The sequence below is a fragment of the Pelodiscus sinensis genome, chromosome 2 (genome assembly GCF_052426305.1).
Source record: "Pelodiscus sinensis isolate ZL-2025 chromosome 2, ASM5242630v1, whole genome shotgun sequence".
Classification (NCBI taxonomy): domain Eukaryota; kingdom Metazoa; phylum Chordata; order Testudines; family Trionychidae; genus Pelodiscus; species Pelodiscus sinensis.
Genome location: NC_143053.1, coordinates 153,908,345 through 153,920,585, shown reverse-complemented (window position 1 = coordinate 153,920,585; position 12,241 = coordinate 153,908,345).

The following is a 12,241-nucleotide window of genomic DNA, read 5'->3' as shown; positions in this document are numbered from 1 at the left end:
TCCAATGTAAAAGTCCCCTAACCAAAAAATAAAAGCCAATGATATGATTGAAAATTCCTGGCCTGTTACTTTTAAAGTTGTTACAAACCTCCTCATTGTAGACTGAACATAGTTTTCTGCAGAACAGAAATGCAGATGTACAGCAGCAAGATGATACTTCTGCTTTCCTGGGTTTATTTTTTTAAATAGTGTGACAGGTAGGCTTGAGGGCTACCACAGAGTAGTAGAAGGGAAATACGTTCTCAGGGAAAGCTAGCAAGGGCTAATCCAGAACCATCAGGAACTTGCCAGAATCAATCAGGGCACTCAGGCCAATTAAAACACCTGGGGCCAATTAGCAGGCTTCCAGACTCCTGAGAGCCAGACTAATCAGAACACCTGGGGGCCAATTAAGAACTGGTTGAGACTGGTTTAAAAAAAGACTTCCTTCTGTTTGCTCAGTGTTATGTGAAATTCTCAGGATGAGAAAGAATGGGTTGTAAAAGGAAATGAAGAGCTTATACATTTCAGCAAGTGTTGCATTGGCAGAGTTAATATATGTGTGTCAATGGGATGTATTGGAGCACTGTTGAAAGAGGACAGAGTTAAGGTTACACGGACAAACTTCTTGTTTTTGAGAAATTTGAATGTGGATAAGCTGAATGTTCTGTGAGAGGATGACAGCATGCCAAGCAACATAACTCTACATTAACATGGTTTTTTTTTCATTTAATGTAACCTGTTTGCTGACACAAAGTTAGAGAAGCTCCCACAAGAAATTTCCAATTTTTGATACAATATTGTTCAATTATTAATGTCTTCTCACTGTGGAATGAATCATAGGCACATAAGTGGATAGCTGTACCTTCCACAATCAAAGAAAGACAAGTCAAATTTGCAACCACCAATGAAATTGTAGCTGCAAAACTATGAATGCAAACTGCATCCACAAATCGGAGGCCATCTTTTAAAAATGTACTACTTTACATATTGTAAATACATAGGCTATCAAAGAACTTGTCCAAGGGCCTGGAGTCTGGCAGACAGGCAATGAAGAGCCACATCTCAAATCACCTCAGAAGAAACAGGGAGAGACACAGAAAGCAGCAGGAAAAAATGAGGAGGCAGAAAAATGAATCCACAAAGCCACAGAAGATAGAGTTTAAAAAAATGTCTAAACAACAGAAAACAGAAATTACAATAGAGGTTGTCCCAAAAAATTCTACTTTCCATCTCTTAAAACACAAAACAAACCTACAACATTTTGGAAAAAAAACATATCAAACACTTCAATTTTTCACTTTTCATTCCTCTCTTTATTTCTTTTATTCTTGCTCTCCTTTCCTTTTGTCCCTCTTTTTCCTCTAGCTTGTGTTTTCCATCTTAACAGTATGGCTAAATAAATCAGTTAGCCAGGAAACAGAACTGTAATAAGAGATCTGCTTAGCAGAAAGTAAAGGCTTTAGATTTTGGCATGGATGGAAGTGAAGTCTGAGGCTATTAATCAAGAACTACATTAGTTGAAATACATTAGTTTTCTGACAAAAAAAAAATGTTTAGGCAAAACATAAAATTGAAAGCCAAAAGCTGAATATTTCTAACATAAAACTAGACATTTTCAGGTTTTCAGTTGAATATATTTTTGTAATTGAAATTTGCAGCAGGATTTTTTTTTTGAGCTCTTGTGGCAATATCCCCAAAACCCGTCTGTATTCAAGGATGACAGCTCTCCAAAGTACTTCCAAGGCTTTTGATCTCACAATGATTCCAAAACATACTAAATATAAGGCTTTCATCAGAATTTTCCCTCCATCCAACCCCAATTCTCACTTTCAGTAAATTCACTATTTAAAATTAAAAGTGGAAATAGCATGTGCATTTTAAACAAGTATATTAACCATAGGAATAGATTACCAAGGGATGTGGTGAATTCTCTAGTATCAGAAGTCTTTAAATCAGGATTGGAAGGCTTCCTAAAAGATATGCTCTAGGATGACCATATGTTATTGGGGTCAATGAAGGAATTATTAGATGAAGTTCTTTGGCCCGTATTATGCAAAAGGTCAGAATAGATGGTTATAACAATCCCTTCTGGCCCTAAAACCCATCAATAATTTAAGGACACCAAGGCTGTGTCTACACTGGCACGTTATTTCGGAAAATCAGCTGCTTTTCAGGAAAAACTTGCCAGCTGTCTACACTGACCGCTTGAATTTCCGGAAAAGCACTGACGATCTAGTGTAAAATCATCAGTGCTTTTCCGGAAAAACTATGCTGCTCCCATTCGGGCAAAAGTCTTTTTCTGGAAAACTGTTCCAGAAAAGGGCCAGTGTAGACAGCACAGTAGTGTTTTCCGCAAAAAAGCCCCGATTGCGAAAATGACGATCGGGGCTTTTTTGCGGAAAAGGCGTCTAGATTGGCCACGGATGCTTTTCCGGAAAAAGTGCTTTTTCCAGAAAAGCGTCCTACCAATCTAGACGCGCTTTTCCGAAAATGCTTTTAACGGAAAACTTTTCCATTAAAAGCATTTCTGGAAAATCATGCCAGTGTAGACGTAGCCCAAGAGTCCCATCTGTATTTGGATTTTGGGTGAGAAGAAAACTCTTTGACCATACTATCAGCCAAGTGAAATGAACAGGAAGAGGTAGAAGCACCCACTCTTAAAATACATGCTTCATAGAAACAAATATAGTTTGGAGTCTGTTTCTGAGAATAGCATTTGGGGGTTCTGATCCACTCTACCTCTCTGGTAAGGATGGGACCAACAACAACCCCTGTATGTTCTGACATGAGCCACCTTATCACCACACATCTTCATTCATTGCTTTATTCATACTCCCCTGAGCACTCATAGTTGAAGTTAGCAGCTAGCTGTAACAACTGCCGGGCCTTTCCCAGATCACTAATAGGCCACAAATAGCTTAAAAAGATTAAGCAGAAATAAGACTGGCACATAGTATAGACCAGTGAATTAAAACCTTTTTTTCTTGTGACCCAGTTGAAGAAAATTGTTGATGCCAAAGACCCAACATAATTTGACTAAAGTCTGGGCTCTGGGGTGGGGCTGAGGATGAAAGCTTTGGGGTGTAGGAGGGAACTCTGGCTTTGGGGTAGGGGGCAGGGCTGGGACAGAAAGGGCTTACCTTGAGCAGCTCCTGCTCAGCGGTGCAGTGGGGGTGCTAAGGCTGGCTTCCTGCCTCTCCTGGCACTGCAGACCATGCTGCACCTCAGAAGCAACCAGCAGCAGGTACCCGGCCAATAAGGGTGTGTCTAGACTACAGGGTTTTTCGAAAAAACTGTCTGGGTGCTCTCTTTCGAAAAAGCAGCTCACTTTTTTGAAAGAGGTGGTTGCAGTCTAGATGCTTTCTAGCAAAAGACTGTTTCGAAAAAGCATCCTTTGAAAGAGGCTTGTAGTCTAGACGTAGCCTAAGAGCGCAGATCTAGTGCTCAGGGCAGGGGCAGTGTATGGTGCCTTCTATGCTCTCCCTCCTCTACCTAGGAGCTGGACCTGTTGCTGGCCACTGCTGGGTACAGCGCAGTCTGTGGTGGAGAACAGGCAGGTAGCTGCCTTAGCAACCCCATTGGTCACCTGATCAAAAAGCAGCAACAACACCCAGTGCTTGACATTCTATGACCCAGTACTGGGTTGCGACCTGTAGTTTGAAACCCCCTGGTTTAACACATTCCTTGCAGTCTCTCCCTCAATTCATAGGCTGTGACTGCACACAGCTTTTTGCACCAAGAATTTTCCACCTGCATCAACTCCACTGGTGATAGCAAGAGTGGGAAGTTTTCTCGCATAATAAATCAGGCCATAGACACACAGGGTCAGCCTAGTAAGACTGTTAGACCAAATGTTCAAGGATACTAGACACAGGGACATTTTACAATATTTGTTTCACAGTCTCATCCCAGAATAGGGAAAAGAGGGATCTTCAAACTTCCCCCCAGATGCTCCTAGCTCAAATGAAGGTGCAGACCAACTGTGCTCATATCAGTGGGCATTATGATACCCTCAAAGTTACCTTTGTACAAAAAAGGTCTGAAGAATTGTCACTGTTCATATTGAACAAGCACAGAGGCTTCAGACAGGGGCCCAATCATGGGTGCTATTTCTCAACCAGTAAAACAAAATTGAGTTCTTCAGTGCTGTAATCCCAACAGCAAATTCAATGGGTCAGATTTTGCACTGCGCCTCCTGAAGGTGCTGTATACCCCAGGGTTTGGAGATGGAGGTAGAGGAAGGGGAAATGCCTTAAACTACCTTTGCATATTCCTGATCTTGGGCTGCTCAGTGGGACTGTCTGTCCCCTGGTTTAATCTAGTCCTCCTTGGTGACCGATACATGCAGTGCCATCTAACATCGATGAAGTGAAATGCGTCATGGCCCTGCCTCATCCCACTCAGATCTATCCATCCCACTCCCAGTATGCCCCGCAATCAGTGTTCCCTCTAAGCTGGGGGGCAGCACAGCTTCACAGGTGATTAATCAGCCCCTCCCAGTCAGAGGCTCAGGGCTCTGTGCACTGAGCTGACTGACTGGGCAAGGTTGATTAATCACCTTTGAAGCTGTGCTGCCCCGCAGCTTAGAGGGAACCCTGCCCACAACCCAGGGCGTGGAAGGAGTCTTGCATGACGGTGTTATGCTGTGCCTACATCAGGCGAATTCTCCCCTGGCCAGCTAAGGGGCTTTCCCTGTACCTTAGCACTGCTTCACTTTGTACAGTGCCTGGGATGGGGAGAATCTTCCGCTCAGTAGCTGGAATAAGCACTGAACACTCATTCCCTCCTTCCACCTTGGTTATATTTCCTTAGTGAGCTAATACTGCCAACTCTCCTTTTCTGGGTGATAAACACAGTTGACTTGATTGATAAGGACATTGAAACCAGCTAATACATGTGGACAAAAATGCAAAAGTAAAACATAAAGTAATAAGCATCAAACAGCAACGTAGAAAAAATGTATTATTCTTGTCATATGGAACACAACACACGTAAACACAGCATACAGGAGAAAGAAAAAGTTGTTCTCCTTAAGGAATAAAGACGCCAGAAGGAGATAAGAGTTATGAAAGAGGAAAATACATTTCTTATCATTTTGTTCTATTACTTACAATTGGTGATTTAAAAAAAATCTACATGAGCCTGGGAGGCTACCTGGTGCACTGCAGTGCAGGGAGTGGAGGGAGCGGGGCAGCTGTACTCTCGTATGCAGATGCTAGCCAGGGTGCAGCACAGCGGGAGGGACCGGCTAGTGGCTGGGGAGAGTGTATTTGCCCCATGCTAATGGCGCTGCAGTAAGAAGTCATGTAGGGGTGAGGTCACATGACCCCCTTTGGCTAGTGCCTTTTTTGTGTCCCTCCCACCTCATCACCTATGGAAACCTGGCTTTCCCAGCAAAAGAATATGAAAAACAGACAATAAAACAAACAACTCCCAAACCTTTCTAAAACGGTTTTCCTGTAAAATATGGCACACACTGAATGGGTGGGGCATTATATAAAGATCTTAGTGATGCTCAGTTTAGGATGATCTTCATAGCTCATGCTGACTTCATTCACTCACAAGTAATGCAGACTCAGCCTGAGAAAAACTTTAAGCCGTCGTGAACTCTTGTACACTCTCTCTTTCTGTATAATACATACAAATCTAGAATAGGACTACAATGCTAGTGACTCCCTGGAACCAACTCCATTCCCTCCTGTGAATTTTCAACTCCTCTCTTGTTTCACTGGGGAGGAGGGAGAGACTCAATTTTTAGGCATGCCAACCCTCACTTATTTGGAATGAGATTTATTTATTTTTTCTGGCTTCAGTTTTATGGTCTTCTTTTCTTAGCTCCATTTTATTTCCAAAGAGGAGAGGTTTACAGTGCATTTTCATGGAGATTTTAGAGGTTTTACAGACACAGAAAGGAGAATTATGCGTATATACAAAAGGCAAGCTGAGCTGCTGGGGGCTAGAGGAGATGTGTCTCTTTTGTGTGCATGCCAAAGAACATAAGAACAATGTTTGTCATGGTGACTTGCCATATACTGCTACAGTTTGTTGGACAGCTGTCAACTATATGGAAAACAAAAGAACCAGTTGCCCATTGGTTATTATGATATAATATGACTATATTTTCAGCAGCAAATTATTTTCCATTTTCTGAAGTGTATGCCAGAAACACAGTATTTTTATGCTTCTAGCCCCTTCCACTTCCTTACATGGTATTAACCAACGAAAAAACAAAAGTGATTTCAGCTGTGATAGAAAAAGAACAAACTACTTCATAATTTGTATCATGCAGGTACCCTAGTCATCTGAAATGTAAGGTGACTCTTCATACCTGTAAAGATCTGCAAAGACCTCAGCCACTTGATACCACTCAACAGACGGGCAACACTAGAGTCAGAACAAGACACTGGTGTTGGAAGAAGGGGCAACACAGCCATTCAGTGAAATCGATTTAGTCATCAGAGACTGCTTTTCTCCTTGTGTGATGATGCCTTAGCAGATCAAATCAGATAAGACATCTGAGCTAACAGTTCTCAATCCTTAGGGGCCGCAGGAATTCTAGAGTTCTTTTGAAAATCCCTTTCGGTTTCCCAAAGGCTGAATTTGTAGACATATTGGCTGCGTCTAGACTGGAATGATTTTCTGCAAATGCTTTTAACAGAAAAGTTTTTCCGTTAAAAGCATTTGCGGAAAAGAGCATTTAGATTGGCATGGATGCTTTTGCGCAAAATCACTTTTTGCGGAAAAGCGTCCGTGCCAATCTAGACGCGGTTTTGCGCAAGAAAGCCCCGATCGCCGTTTTCGCCATCAGGGCTTTTTTGCGTAAAACAGTCCTCCCCTATCTACACTGGCCCTCTTGCACAAATACATTTGCACAAGAGGGCTCATCCCTGAGCGGGAGCATCATAGCATTTGCGCAAGAACACTGACAATCTTACATTAGATCATCAGTGTTCTTGCGCAAATTCAAGCGGCCAGTGTAGACAGCTGGAAAAACTTGCCAGTCTAGACGCAGCTGTACAGTCCCATCTGCTTGCCTCGGCTTTTACATGTACTTAGGGAATAGTAGGTGTGAAACAAAGATAGAAGTTGCAGGAATTTGGTAAAGTCTTTGTTTTAGAAATACTGGGTCCTATTTGTTATATTTTTATTATGATTGCATATGCACTGTGGGAATTTTTATAAACTGTAACAAGCAAAGTCATAATTCTGTCTAATGTGGTGACAGGTCCTGACCTGGAGTCTTAAATCCAAATTTTTGTGATTTGGGTTCCGTGTTAGAAATAAATTGGAAGAAAACTAATTTCCAAATCTAGTTTAATATGGCTAGACAAGGCAAATCCCCAAAAAGCAGCTCATCTTGCAAGATTTTGGGCAAGTGTTTTACAAGGCAATTTCATCCATATTCTGTGATAATAGACCTGGTGCAAACATATATCCAAACACCAACCCTAGTCTAACTCTACTCTAGATTTACACACTACTTCTTAGTGTCATTTCTAGTCCTAACTAGACTCATTTGAACACTTTTCCATTACTGTCTGTTATGCAGCTGTTAATGCATGAGGTACCGTTGACACATGGCCTTCAACTTTGAATCCAATGGTCATTTTTCTTCCCATTTGGCTACTTTTTTTTACTGGAATAAGAATCAAGCTTCCTGATGCACACATTTCCTCCTATTGTATCCACAGTCCAGTTAGAAGAAATAAATTATTTTCTGTGTTAAATGCAACAGTACTCCAGTGCTCACTAGAAAGGTATGACTTAACACTTGACTGGTGGCCTTTATATAGGGGTCATAACTAACTTGTTTTCTTAGCTGGTCTAACGCTAGCTATAAAATTGCTAACATCCTTTCCTCTGCAGCCCTCTTCAGGCACTTTATCCTGACTCAGGAGCTCACCCTTGTCATGGAACTCACATAAACCATTTCTCCAGCTACCCGTTTTGCTATCATTCTCTATTTCTTCTAAACTGGATAATTTTGTACTTTCTGTCTTTTGCTTTTCACCATTTTCCTATTACTTTGTGGCCCTTCAGAATATTATATATCCAACTAATCCAGTCCACAGTGCTATTCAAGCTCTGTGGGTCTTAACACCGAGTTACTGTGAGAGGGGCATTATCTATCCTCCAAAAATGTTGTCTAGACTTGACCAAATGTCAGAAAAAACCCTTCTTTTTGGAAGCCCCCTTATTCCTCGTGGAAAGAGGACTATAGAGGTGACCGAAAGATCATGTTTGCTCTTCCACTAAAAAAAGTGGAAGAACAAATGCATCCCTGAATGCAGAAGAGTTTTTCTGGGGTATCTCCGGAATCCTGAAAAACTCCTGCAGTCTAGTCGTACCCTCGCTGGGTTGAAACAGGATGTGTAGGCTCCAGAGTGGGAATGAGAGATTTGGGTGTGGGAAGGGGTGAGAGGTGCAAGCTCTGGGAGGAAATCTGGATGGAGGAGGAAGTGGATAAGGGAACGCTGGCTTGAGGAGGGAGTTCCAGGCCGGGTAGTGTTGGGGTCAGATGTAAGGTTAGGGTACTAAGTATGCCACAGACTTCTGGATGTGAGGGTTCAGGAATTTGGGTTGGGGTATGTGAGGGTCTTAGGGAAGGAGGTTCCAGTGTATGATAGGCTCAGTTCTAGGGTCTGGGGGAGAGGGGAGTGCAGGAGTGTCATGATGCTGTGGCCAGATGGGGGCTTGGCTCTAATTGGGGGTTTGTTGGCCAGGCTTCATTTTCAAATAAAATACTATGTCAAACACAAAAAGTTTCTGCATTGCCTTTATTTCTGAGAAGAGCAGGGAACCTGTTTGAACAAGGTGCCAGTGGGGACAGATTTCTGAGGCTGGGGAGTGGAGAGAGGGAACAGGGGGCTGGGCAGAGGGGGGAGGGGACAGAGAGGAGTGGGGGCAGAGAGTCCTCTGCTATCGCCTCCTCCCAGGATTCTCCCCCCCATCCTCCCCGAGGGAAGTTGGCGCGTGCCTCCCGCAGCGCATCCAAAGCCCCCCGGGGGCCTGCCCCGGGACCAAACCCCCTCCTGTGGCGCAGCCAACCATCCCCCCCCCGGCGGGGCCAAACCCCCACGGGTGCCTGCCCCGGGCCAAACCCCTGTGGGTGCCTGCCCAAGGCAAAACCCCCTCTCCTGCAGTGCGGCGCGGCTAAACCCCGGGGCTGACCCCTGCTCCCGTAGCGCAGGGAAACTCCTTCGCTCGACTCATCCCTCCGGCGCCGGTGGTGCAGGGAATCCACCGCACTCCTCCTTTAGGGCTGATGCCCCTTCCCCCAGCATGCAACAGAGCTGTGGGAGGGGAGCAGCCCGTGCACTTCCGGAACCCCCGGAAGTCACGCGGGCTTCAGACAGGACTTCAGATACTACACTGCCGGCACTACACTGGTCGAGGCCTCACGATGGGTTGGTAACCACGGCCCTAGATTTATCTTTTGTAGGAGTATTTTGAAGCCCTACAAAATACCACCATAAAACTGTCCTGTTTTTGTTTTGAAGTTCCCTCACTGAGTAGGGTTTCTTCACAGCTCAAATGTAATGTTATCTAAAACAATAAAAGTCAATTGAAAAGGAAATTGATTCAAGAGCTTTTTTCTTCAAGAAGCAATACTAGTTATATAAGACCTGAAATTTTATTGCCCTGCATCATGTTGCTTTAATCCTACTTTCCAAACCTTTTAAACAGCACAGAATTAGAATTCACCATGCAACTACATTAATAATAGCAATGCACAACTACTTCAAAATGGCGTAAATGACCATTGAAGGGGTAAGGCAATGTAGAAATTGGGTCCAAAGCTTCAATTTTCATGCTATTTGGCATGCACATAGAACTGGTTATGAACCTGAGAATATCCTTTATTTGAACTTTGTATCCATTCTACCATTCTTTGTAATGCTCATTATCTCAATACATTATATTCATGGAACAAGGAGAGCCCTACTACAGCTAATTTAAGACCTGCAAGTTCCCATAGATACCAGCTATTTCCTCAAGGCACATAGAGATTAATCTTACCACTCTTGTGAAGGAGAAAAATAGCTGATCCAGAACTTTTAGATCTGTGAAGTTAGAGAAAGTCCATTCATATACAGCTATAACAGAAATATTTAAATGAAAAATCAAGTCAAATAAACCAAATACTACCAACCACTCATGACACAAAGACTCATTCACTGCTTTGGGTCAGAAACTCTTCTCATACGTGACACACTTACTACTCATCATATTTATTTAAAAGGCAACATATAACAATGTATTGTTTGAAATCTAATATCACACTAATCGTTAATGCTATGGGGAAATGTTTGTGACAACTCTGTAGGCAAAACTATGGATACGCTCCCAGAGCCTGGAAACTCAAAAAAGTGACTACACAGATTTTCTTCTATATGAAGGGGAATGGTGGTAGACGTCCTGTCCAGGAATCAGGCTTCTGATTTGCTGCCTTGTGGTCAGTCAATGGCTTGCCCTCCTTTGGCTTTGTAAGGCAGGGAAAATCTAACCCTAAGAGCACCCCAATGCCATAGATAGAGTAAGGAGTTTACTGGTATTCAGTAATGGGTTTCAGCTGGCCTATCTGTTCAGTGAACCCCCACTCACTATGTCAAGTAGTATGCCCTTAAAAACTAATAACTCACTGATCATTAATATTTGTGAGTGATGTGATCATGTGTTGCACATTAAGAGTTATGGACACATGTTGGAATCTAATTTGGTGACTAAAGTGTGCTTAAGCTAGGCATGTCAGGAGGTGGTCTTCCCTAGAAAAAGGAATATATATTTGATTCTCTCAGCAGTCTGGTGTTCAGGAAGCCCCCTTCTCACATATAAACAACAAAAAGGACCATCAAGATAACAGAGATCGGAGACTGTAGGGAATAGAACATTTTGCATTTTAGCAAATTCCAGTGGGAATCCAGAGGGGTTGGGGGAATATCATGGGGAGCGTCTTCACCACCAGACTCTGTCACCTTTGAATAAACTTTACTTTGAGGTGTAATCTTCAGAAGAATCCATTTAAAAGATTTAATGGTCTATAAAGACAGGGGAATCTTGCATGATAAGCAATTGAATCAACTGATTGTATACAATATTACTGTATAAAGTGTGTAGTGTGAAGTCCTTTATGAAAAGCTATGACACGCTCATGATTAAAATTGTGAATTATATGTATTAATCCTACATAAAGAATTATGGATACTCATTGACATTATGTTTTCCAGTCTGTGACCAAACAAAGGAAGAAACAAGCTTTCCTCCGGAGAGGTGGGGAGGCAGCTACCTACCTGTCTCCAGGGAAACTAAGCTAAGTGTGACCAGAAACAATGGAAATTCCATTTACATAAAAATCAAATGGGGGATGGGAAGACAACAAGAAGGGAAAAATAGCAGGAGATGAGCCTGCCTTTTGAAACAAAGTAATTGAACTTTGGAAGAATAAGCAAGGATAGAAGTTATCTTTGGCATCTTTCTCTAAATAGACAGATGAGAATGGAGCCCTTGCAGCTGAAATACATGATAGCTTCTTCAGTCAAGAGGTGTTGAAGTCTCTGGAACTGAATACAGGAGAGAAACCTGCCTAGGCAAAATATCTGTTGCCTAGGAAGACAAGGGAAAGCAGCCCTATGTGGAATGTGCTGATAGAAAAAGTCAGCCATGGCTGGGAAAGAAGATCAGTGAGAGAAAGCATCTTGAGCAAAGGTCGCATTTGGCTAGATTAAGTTTAGACATTAAGGGCAGATCCACACTTCAGCCGTGTTATGTCGTGGGGAGTTTCACAGTATAGGAAGAAATCGGTGGAAAGGCAGAGAGCTTGAGTAGGTGCAAGTGTCCATTTTATTGCATAGCACGGAACTCACTAGAACAAGCCCAGACTAGCTGGGCTGACCCCAGTGACCTACTCAGTTACAATAACAACAAGATCTATATCTACAACCCAATATACAACATATTCCTCCCCCCTTAATAAAAACGTCCCTTTAAGAAAACAAAACCTAACTATGAAATGACGGTAGACCGCCTCAAGTTCCCAGCTAACCCTGGGGATTATTTTGCCCCATCTGTGAGTTACTCACAAATAAAGGTCCAGCCGTTGAGGAGGCCTCCTTTCTCTAGGTGGATTACGGCGGACATCAAGCGTTCTCGCACCCAAAGATATTATGGGTGCAGGCCTGACATGGGACTGGGAACTTGAAGTGTGAACAGGTGAGGCTGTTGGCTCAGCCTGCTCAGGGAGGGGGTTATTGTTCGCCGC